At 36.5% G+C, this 10,140-nt stretch overlaps 1 long non-coding RNA gene across 1 annotated transcript; it reads left to right on the plus strand.

The window, feature by feature from the left end:
• The first annotated feature begins 7,053 nt into the window (after window positions 1–7,053).
• On the plus strand, window positions 7,054–8,698 carry LOC149390393 (uncharacterized). Its single transcript, XR_016300047.1, has 2 exons — window positions 7,054–7,339; window positions 8,149–8,698. It is a non-coding gene; the product is annotated as an uncharacterized LOC149390393 (long non-coding RNA).
• Window positions 8,699–10,140: the final 1,442 nt, after the last annotated feature.

Here is a 10,140-nt window from a genome sequence, read left to right on the forward strand (position 1 = left end):
GTCCTACACGGTGTTCTTTATTTCATCATTCGAAGGCACGACCGAGAGGATCTCATTCTCATTCCCATGGACAATAGGGTGGATAAGCCCTTCGAGATCATCTGGACATCTTAGGGAAGAAGACTTGAATAGCTCCTCAAACGTTTTCTCCACATACTCTCCGATAAGGACCCTAGACTCAATAATTTCTCTGTCATCCTTCTTGAGCATCCCGATGACGTTTTGATTCCTCCTAACCACCATGGCTGTGTCAAAGAACATAGAATTAGCATCCCCGTGCTTAAGCCACAACTCTCTCGAATTTTTCCGCCAACACATTTCTTCAACTTCATTAATCTTGAGTATGTCTTGTTGAATCTCCCATTCCCTATAAACAAGGAAATGAGTGGAAGGAAGATTTTGGACCCAGAATAATTCCTTCTCACACTCCTCCTTCTTATGCTGCGAATCATTCCAACTCTTCCTTTGCCACTTTTGTCGACAGATCCCTATTTCTCCAAAATTTTGCACAAACCGGCTACCTCTAGACCCACTAGAAACTCTACTCCACACTTTTCTCACCTCTTCCTGACACCCCAGATCCTCGGCCCAAGCCACAAAGAACCGAAAAGGTTTTCAAGCCTGAACATCGTGATGATAACTATCCATAATAATAGGAGCATGGTCCGAACCCACCCTCAGAAGAATTTTGACCCCGACCGAACTAAACTTCATAATCTAATCCAGACTAGCAATAGCCCTATCCAGCCTTTCTCTCACTCTAGCATCCGATTGCCTCTCATTACACTAAGTAAAATGATCCCTACTACCATCCAAATCTACTCCTCTTGACATAGTGAAGAAGTTTTTTAAAATTCCACACTTCCTACAAGTAGTTCGCGTTCCTCCCATCTTCTCATCTAGCAAAGCAATTTGATTTAGATTTCCGATCACGAGCCACGGTCTCCTAACATTAGAGATGATATGCAGCAAGGAATCCCAAAATGATTGATGATCCCGAGCGTAAGACGACCCATACACTCCATGCACGACCACCCCCCCCCCCCCCCCCCCCCCCCCCCCAATCATTTCAACTATCTCGTTGTGATGCTCAATCGCTTCATCGAGATCTTTGTCCAAGATTTGTCCACTGCACATAGACTGGATTGACTTGTTTCATCACCAGTAAGACCATCAGAGAAGTAGCTCACTAGGCGCTAACTCTCAATCCATAGTGTGGATACGTGTTCAACAGATCTTTAAATCTATCACAAGCCTGGCGAAGTGATTCACTAGCTTTCTGGTTAAACATTGAGATATGTCATTTTAGACCATTAGTCTTATGGTTGGGTAAAAACTTGTTGAAAAATAACATAGTCATCTCCTCCCAGGTTCTAATAGACTTTGGTCTTAAAGAGAATAAACAGCTCTTCGCTTTGTCCTTGAGGGAAAATGGGAAGAATATCAACCTCATGATGCTAGCGACATCTAGGTGGCTATAGAAAGTTACTACTGCCTCCTCGAATTCTCAAACATGCACGTATTGATTATCATTTTCTAGCCTATGAAAGGTTGGCAAAATGTTGGATAATGCCAGGCTTGAACTCATGATTTGGCGTGTTAGGATTGAAGATGATGGATGATGGGATAGCAGTTCGCTCCGAATCCAAGTACTCGTTAAGAGTTTTGACATGATTTTCTTCGATCCATTGGGTTGAAGAAATTGTTTGTCAATGAGATTAGAGAAGATGGATGACAGAAAGAATTAGAAGTGGAAGTTGACGAGAGATACAAAAACTTAGGTGTTTCTTAAATATGGTCAAGGTCTTCGTTGGTTTTCTTAGCAAAACGACATAGTTCGTCTCTAAATTGGGTCATTCACTTCTCTCTCTGTTTTTTTTTTAATTTTTTTGGTTTGTGGATAAATATGTAATAGTGCGAATCATATGTACTTAGAATGTTCCTAGGTCAACTAGAAAGGTCATTATGATCCCAATTTAGACTTAAGTCTTTCTAGATAGAACTCCCAGAGGTTTCCAGACTAGCTTTGAGGAGATTGCAAAGTAAACTTTATTCAACAACCAATCTTTATATAGAACAAGACTCAGTGTTTCATATACCCGTTTATTTTCACTGTTTTTTTTAATATTTTTTTGTTTGTTATTTTTTTTTTTTTTGAAAACCTAGATAAAATAATCCAAAAGAAATTACCAAAATTATTATAATTAAATCTAACTAAATTAAAAATAAAATTCTAAGAATAAAAAAAAGAAATAACAATAATAACTACTCTAAATAATACAAATAAAACTAACTAGAATAAAAACCTATAACTAGCAAGAGCATGAGAACAAATCAATAGCAATAAGACCAAACTAATACATATTCTAATAATCTGAAAAGAAAGAAAGAAAAACAAAACGTATACAATTTTTTTAGTAATAAGATAAAAATATAAATAAAAGAGAATACTAACCACTTTTCATTTAATTCAAGAATTTAATTGTCGAACCTTTCCGGCAACGGCGCAAAAATTTGATCACGCCCAAATTACGCAGTTCCTAAGCGGTCGTTGGTAGCATAAAAAATGCGGAGTCGTATCCAAGAGGAGGCAAAACTAAGAACGAAAACTCAAAACAAACGTCAAGTGGTAAAAGAAAATATAAAGTTAAAAAAATTATTTTTGAGATTAAAAGATTTATAAAAATATGATGAAAATCAATGAGAGAAAAACACACGGCGTTGGGTTATTGAATTGCTCCGTTTACTAATTACCAATACGGTTCCACACTCGGCCAAAATTAGATTTATTGGGCCTTGTGGATTAATTTCATTTCATAAGAATTTAATTGAAAATTCTTAATGGGCTTTTTTCATGTTGTCATGAATAAATGGAAAAGCTTCTAGAAGCCTTTTCTAGACCACTTGGGCGCCCAACATACCCAAAGAAAGAGAGAATATTTTGTGCATAAATGTATCAAGATACTTGCCAAAAGAAAAAAGAGGAAACAAATTTCCTCTATGAGGAAACAAGTATTTCGGCCAAGAGAGAGTCAAAGGCAATGCATGGAACAAAATAGGAAACAAATCCAAGGCTTATTGAAGCCTATGTTGGCCGTGTGACTCAATAGAGGAAAAGAGGAAATTGGCTCATGAATATGTGATATTCTATAGAAGAGGAAACTACCTTGTTGAAGGTAAGACCTCCCCTATAAATAGGAGCCTCATTCTTCTCATTTTTCTCATTCCACATAAGTTAGAGATTGAGAGCCTCTCTCTCTAGACCTTGTGGTCGCCCCTCTCTCTCTCTCTCTAGTCAATTTCGTTTTATTGTTTTGGCACCTAGGTCCTCATTTGACCTAGAGTTTAGCTCTGCGACTTCAAGACTCGTTCTTAATCGTAGTGTTTAAAAGTGCCCACTCACTAATTCTTTTTATTTCGAGTGATTTAGTGATAGAAACTTTCGTGGTTGCTCGAGTTGCTGAGGAAAGAAAGAGAGACGTGCTGCGAGGGAGACGAACGTTTTCAACCTTCCGAATGCTCATCAACGTTCAAGCTTCTAAAGAGGTTAGTAAATTTATTATGCTCATATTAGTTTTATTTACATGTGCTTGGACTTTGTCTAGGTTAGTAAAAACTGTTTTACTTGAAAAATAAAATTTTTAAAATTCCGCCGCTTAACGAAGCGTTAAACTTTTTCTTAAACCCTAGATCAATTCCAACACAAGAGCTCTCTCCCTCTCTCTTGGCCGACCTCTCTATCCCCATCTTGGAACTCCATGATTCCAATCCCTTAAACACGGTACAATCTAAACACCTCGTTCTAGATCGTAGTGAGATAAAGATTGTGCCCACTCATCTTTCTTGTTAGCCTCAGAGATTACATCTCGGAAGACTACGGTGTCATCATTGTTGAGTTCAGATCCTTGAGGAGTTAGAGCTAGAAGATAGTGTTTATAAGACTGGAGAAGGAGTAGTGAAAGCTTGAAGATTCTGTAGCTGAGCCAAATTATGTGAGTTTCTCTGAATCTTTAAACCTTGCTCTTATTGGTTGCTTGACATCGCTTTCATGAATAAATAATAAGTAAATCTAGATCTTGTTAGATAACCATAATATTAATTAGCTCTTGTTAGTGTAATTAATTAATTCTGCAACTAATTTGGTTATCAAGGTGCTATAATCACCAACACTTTCTCTACGCGATAGTAAGTGGAGGGCTAGTAAAGGAAGACCGCGGTGACTAGCGACCTGTATTTTATGTAAGCAGATCGCTCATCGTCGCTGAAACACATTACCCGCTATGGAAAAGCTGGCATTGGCAGTGGTCATGAGAGCTTGTAAACTGTGACCTTATTTCCAATCTCACACTATAATCGTGATGACAACACAACCACTCATAACATTCCTTCATAGTCCTAACTAGTCGAGAATATTGACAAAGGGGTCGTCGAACTTAGCGAGTACGATACCGAATATTGGACTAGGATCTGCGCCAAATTCCAAGTTTTGCCGACTTCCTAGTTGAACTTCCTAAGGCGGATCCCGAAGTCATGACATCCGACAAGACCTGGTCTTTGAAAGTCGACGAAGCATCATCAAAGCAAGGTGCCAGGTTGGGGATACATCTGACTTCCCCGCACAGAGAAATAATCAAAAAAATCATTTAGACTCGACTTCGCTACATCAAACAACGAAGCCAAATACAAAGCGCTCATTATCGGATCACCTTCTCTATCGCCAGTCTCGTCTACCTCATTTCTTTCTTCTCCCGGGAAATATGGTTTTTTCAATGTGATCAACACCTTGTTGTACATTTCTTTCTCGAGACCTCACAAATTAAGCAATGCCATTGAAATCAGTTCTGGCATATGAATCAAACACAATGTAACAAATATTCTCAATATAATAATACCTAAAAGGGTTACGAAACATTACCCGAGATTTGTTGAGAATGACAGATACCAAGACCAACTTTTCAATGCTTTTTTCTTTCTTCGAGCTCCATTTAAGCATCCGAGGTACCTTTGGATATGTGGTCGTGGCAATCGCGCGCTCTATCTCTGGAATGGCCTGAAATGCCCAATATTGTAATGCGTGAGCATTTTCGAGAAGAGTATAAGAAACCTTTTTTTCGTTTTTGAATTTTTCCCTATACTTGTTTAGGTCAACTGAAAGTCCTGAAAATGTGGCCCCTTATGAAATTCTACCCCATGCCAACATGTAGAAGAACTAAAGATCGCTCGCCAGTAATAAGAGCTCTTCATTCTTGTCTTTTGGGGGGTTAGATCCAAAAAATTATCCCTCAACAGTCAAGAGAAATCCAAGCTTCAAAGCGTCGTCTGGAATGAAATTATTCACATTCCTTGTCATGAATGCTGCATGTAATGTGATTTATGGAACCTTTTTCTTGCCGTTCAAATTATTCTCGCACAAGTCTAGGGACATATGTGCTTTCCTCTCCTAATTAGACGGACCATCTGCCATTGATAAGCTAGTATTTAAGACATACCCTAACCTCGAAAATCCGAAAGCATTCTATTTTTATTAGTTTACACGCAAATTTTATGTTTTATGAACATGAGAAGAGATTACTTACATGCAAATTTTTTCCCTAATTTTGAAATGGATCTAATCGACCTTCCAAGTATCAATCCTTTGAAGAAGAAGATGATGATCTAGTACGCCATTAAATTCCAAGTCCGAGATTTCAAAGAAATTAGCGAAAGGCGACTCTTTGACTCTTTCAAGTAAACCTAACTACGTGAACTTCTTTTTTACTCCGGCAAGACAACCACTACCTCGATGGGTCAAATTCGTCGAGAAATACATGTCATCTTGACTACTCATTGCAATCTAAAATTAATTTTTATTAAAAAAAATTAGCTAATAAAATTTGAAAATCAGATATACGATACCCGTAGATTACCGCAAACTACAACAGATGACCGCATCAATTCACAAAGATCGCAGACCGCCGCAGCTAGTCGCCGGTCACCGCAGTTGACTGCAACAAGCCGCTGGTCATCGCATACCATCGCAGCAGTCGAAGATCATCGCAGACCATCATATCAGACCGCAACTACATTCCACCGCAAGAAACCGCAGGTGTCTGTAACGAACATCGAGAAGAACAAACTCAAAACACGGCAACCAAACTAAAATCCGATACCCATTTTCAGATAATTACCAAAACAATCGTGAAACTGAACTATAACTCTAAATCATTCACTAAGCTTATATTACTTACTAAATCCGAGCAAAGAAAATCAAAAATTTTATCACAATAATCCAAATTTATTCAAAACCATTAACTTTGAACTGCATCCATAAAACTTTTAAATTTTTGCCACACACTTACTTGATAGAGACGAGGATGGTGAATAGATAGCGTGTGTGCTTTGGGCGAGGATGGTGGCGAGCGTGGTTAAAATCGTCATGGTTCCGTCACGATAAGGGAGATACTGAAAGACAAAGTGATGATATGAGAGTGGAGGGTGAAGACTAGAAGAGAAAACTTAAATTTGAAATGTATGTGTCTAGTAATATTTTTTCCAAAAGGCATATATTTTCCAAATTAAAATTTACATCTTTTTAAAAAGAAAAAATGGTATGAAGTAACCGATTAAAACTATGACTTTGTAAAATAGTCATAGTTTCATTAGGTGTAGCAAAATAGCTAATTGAGAGTATTATGATTTTTAATCATGTCTCGATTAATTTTAATTCAGCATTCATAAAACTTACATTCTGTTTTTATAGTTCGTTGAGATTAAATTTAATTCAACATAGATTAATCTTACTTGACCTAATTTACTTATAATTGACAAAATATGATTATTTTACAAGAATTTAAGTTTTATTGGGCTATATATATAGCCCCTTGGCCCCTTTTAAAAACTAAATATTGCAACTTTCAACAAACACTTTTCCAAATTTCCCATTGAAAGTTATCTACATTATCCAATGCATCTATTCTTATCTTAAGCACACTCTCGAAATATGTTGCGTGTACACACACACACGTGTATATATATATATATATATATATATATATATATATATAATGTGTGTGTGTATATTCTTAGGATTATTATATATATATTCTTAGGATTATTGTTGCGTATTTGATGCATCTATTACTGTTTTCTATATCTCTAAATAAAAAAAATAATGTCAAGCTCCGGATTCTTCTTCAACGAGGTCCTGAAAGGAGTTTCTATTAATATCTTCATTATGTCACTTTCTTCCCCCTTAAAATAATGGAAAAAAAGTTTTTATCAAAGCAAAAGATATACACAAACTTAAATCGAACGGTACTTATTTTCAGATTCGGTATCGAAGCACACCTGCTCTAGTTCGGTAAGAATCTCTCTCTCTCTCTCTCTCTCTCTCTCTCTCTCTCGATCTGATCTCTATATGATGTTGAAAAATGAAATTGGTTTGTAGCTTCTAAATCAGCCTACTATAAATTATTTGAATCTTTCTTGTGACATTAACTATTTTGATTGCTATACTTTTAATTGATTGATTGATACGTACTGTTCGTTAGCGGATGAAGAATCAAGATAGAACGAGTTAGCAAATTAAGAAGAGAATCGATCCTCAAAACTTCTTAAATTTCGATTTGATTACCGGAATTGTAAATTCTGATGTATGGTCAACAGTTTTGTTTTAAATAGGTGTCGATGAATCTGAGTCTGTAATAATGGACAGTTGAAAGCTTTGATTGTGACATATTGAAGAAACGAGTCTTTGATTGCCTCACTGTTTTCAATATCAGAGTTCCGCTAAATTTGTGCTTTTCTATCGTCTCTACAAATATTATATACGTATACAAAGGGACGAGTTCAATTTCTTTAATTTTTCCTGGAAGATTTTTCGTTCTTGTAGAGTTTTTAGATTGAAGAAATATAAGATATAAAGCTTCGAATATATGACGTTTGAATAATCTCTCTTTAAGCCATGGAATTCCTGGTTATGGCGAAGGAAAGCAGCTGTGTAATTTATAAATTTTTTCATTTATAAGAGACTAGTAGGATTGAGTTCTTCAATCTGAAAAAAATGGAGCTAAAAAATAAATAGAACTAGATGAGATGTATACCAAAGCATGTATGTAGAAGAAAAGCTTAAGAATTAAATTGGTTTACATGGTTTAAATTGTGTTTCAGAAGAAGAAAATTAGACATTCCATGGATAAGACAGGTTCAGGAAAAGAGCGTCGTGACGAAGCGACCAGAGAATCGCTCATTTCCATTTCGGACGCATTACCTGAAAAAGTTCTGAGCCCAAAGCCGTTGACCGAGACTAAGGTCAATGGAGAGAGTGCAGCCAGTGCCACACACGACTCCGATGGAGAGGACAACCTGTTCCGGTCAGAGCTGATTTCTATATCCGACACGCCGTCGCCGGATGTGGAAGGCTAACTTTGGCTCAGGGCTCGGGCTTCGAAATTTGGTATGGTTGTTGTGCTTAAACAAGTAAATAATGATGCAAGTGTTGAATAATATTTGGTATATTGTGGCTCTGCAAATGCCTCTATTGACTTGTGAGTGCGAATGAATGAACATCATTCTATCCTTTTGGTGCCTTTTTGTTGTATGTATAATATAGTAGTCTCGATACGGATTTGGTTACTTACTATGAAGCAGAAAATTTCTGATTTTGAAAAATATGAAATGAATATCAATTGGCACCGTCTGATAGTGCCAAATGAAACAACTCATTGTGTCCTTTGTTCATTGGAAAATCATATTTATAAAGGGCAAAGATACTAAAACAAAATTTTACGCGAATAAGAATGATAACGATCCGCTACACCAAAACGTAAAACTAGCAAAATGGAAATTTCGAAGATGAAATATCCGTGTTTCGTCCCACAAAAACATAAGGGAATTCCTTGTTTATTATGAAATTGTGAAAAATTGCACTCGAATTAGATCTAATTAGAAATGACTAGATAATTTCTAATTTAATTAGAAATGACTGGATAATTTCAAAATTAGAGATGTATCAGCTGACTTTTAGATTAACACTCAAAAGCGCACACTGATGCAAGCGCAGACCTAAGATGCCACATACAAAAAATGTCATTTTTCGTCATTTTTTTTTGTTAGGTTTAAGTGCATTGTGAATTTGATCAGGCGGACTTTTGTGATATTTTCGTACGCGAGTGTACGTAGTCGCTCAAGTAGTAAAATCGTAAGAACGAGTCGATTCCACGAGGACTTTGCTTCACCGAAACTTTGTTAACTAGCAACGAATCGAACACATGACTACGAAGGATGATTATGAACTAATTTGCAGAAAATAAATAAAAATACAAATTAAACGAAGGGTGAACGGATATGAGGAATGCAAGGCCAACGATTTCACTAAACTCTCCTATGGTCGGTATTCTTATAATAACGCACGATTTCTCAATTCTCTCTCTTCACTAATCACACTCACATAATATTATCGTTATATCTCTCTCGAGCATCTAACAGCCTACGTCAATACCGGGTTTTCATCTCTCGATCTCAAACCCTAAAAATACGACAAGAATTACAATCAAGAGTGTTCAGACGTCTCTATAGCAGCCTAGCTATCTCTAGCCTAGAAATGTACTACAATTATCTAATTCTTATGCACGATCAACCTAATCTTTCTCAAGTATCAAGTCAATCCTAAAAATCATGAATGAGGTTGCGACTCTCACACAAGCAATAAGCATGGAATTAAATAAAGCGATAGAGAAAAAGAACATGAAAAATACATCGTTCAATAAATAATGAATCCATAACCATAAATAAGAAAAGCTAAGTCAACACTCTTAAGGGGTTCAGTTCATGGCGTCGAGAGTAACAGAAACACAAAATAAATAAACAAACTCCATAAAAACCGTATCAAAATAAAGCATGAATAAAAGGGAGTTCCAAGGAATAAAATTAGAAGGACAAACGCTAATTCATGGTTGTCAGTCGTCAACGAGCGGTGATATTCTTCTCCGGTTTCCTCTTCTCTCTCAGCTAAACACTCTAAAAAAAACTAAAATATAATCAGAACTATGTTTTTAGGTTACAAAAGTAGAATATATAGGCTTAGGGGTTATTTTCGGAGCCTTTAAATGAGATCCAATGACCCAAATTTGCTAAAATTGGAAAATACACACATTAGGAATC

The sequence above is a fragment of the Urtica dioica genome, chromosome 7 (assembly GCF_054948205.1).
Source record: "Urtica dioica subsp. dioica isolate 48M chromosome 7, U.dioica_male_clone48M_v1_H2, whole genome shotgun sequence".
Classification (NCBI taxonomy): Eukaryota; Viridiplantae; Streptophyta; class Magnoliopsida; order Rosales; family Urticaceae; genus Urtica; species Urtica dioica.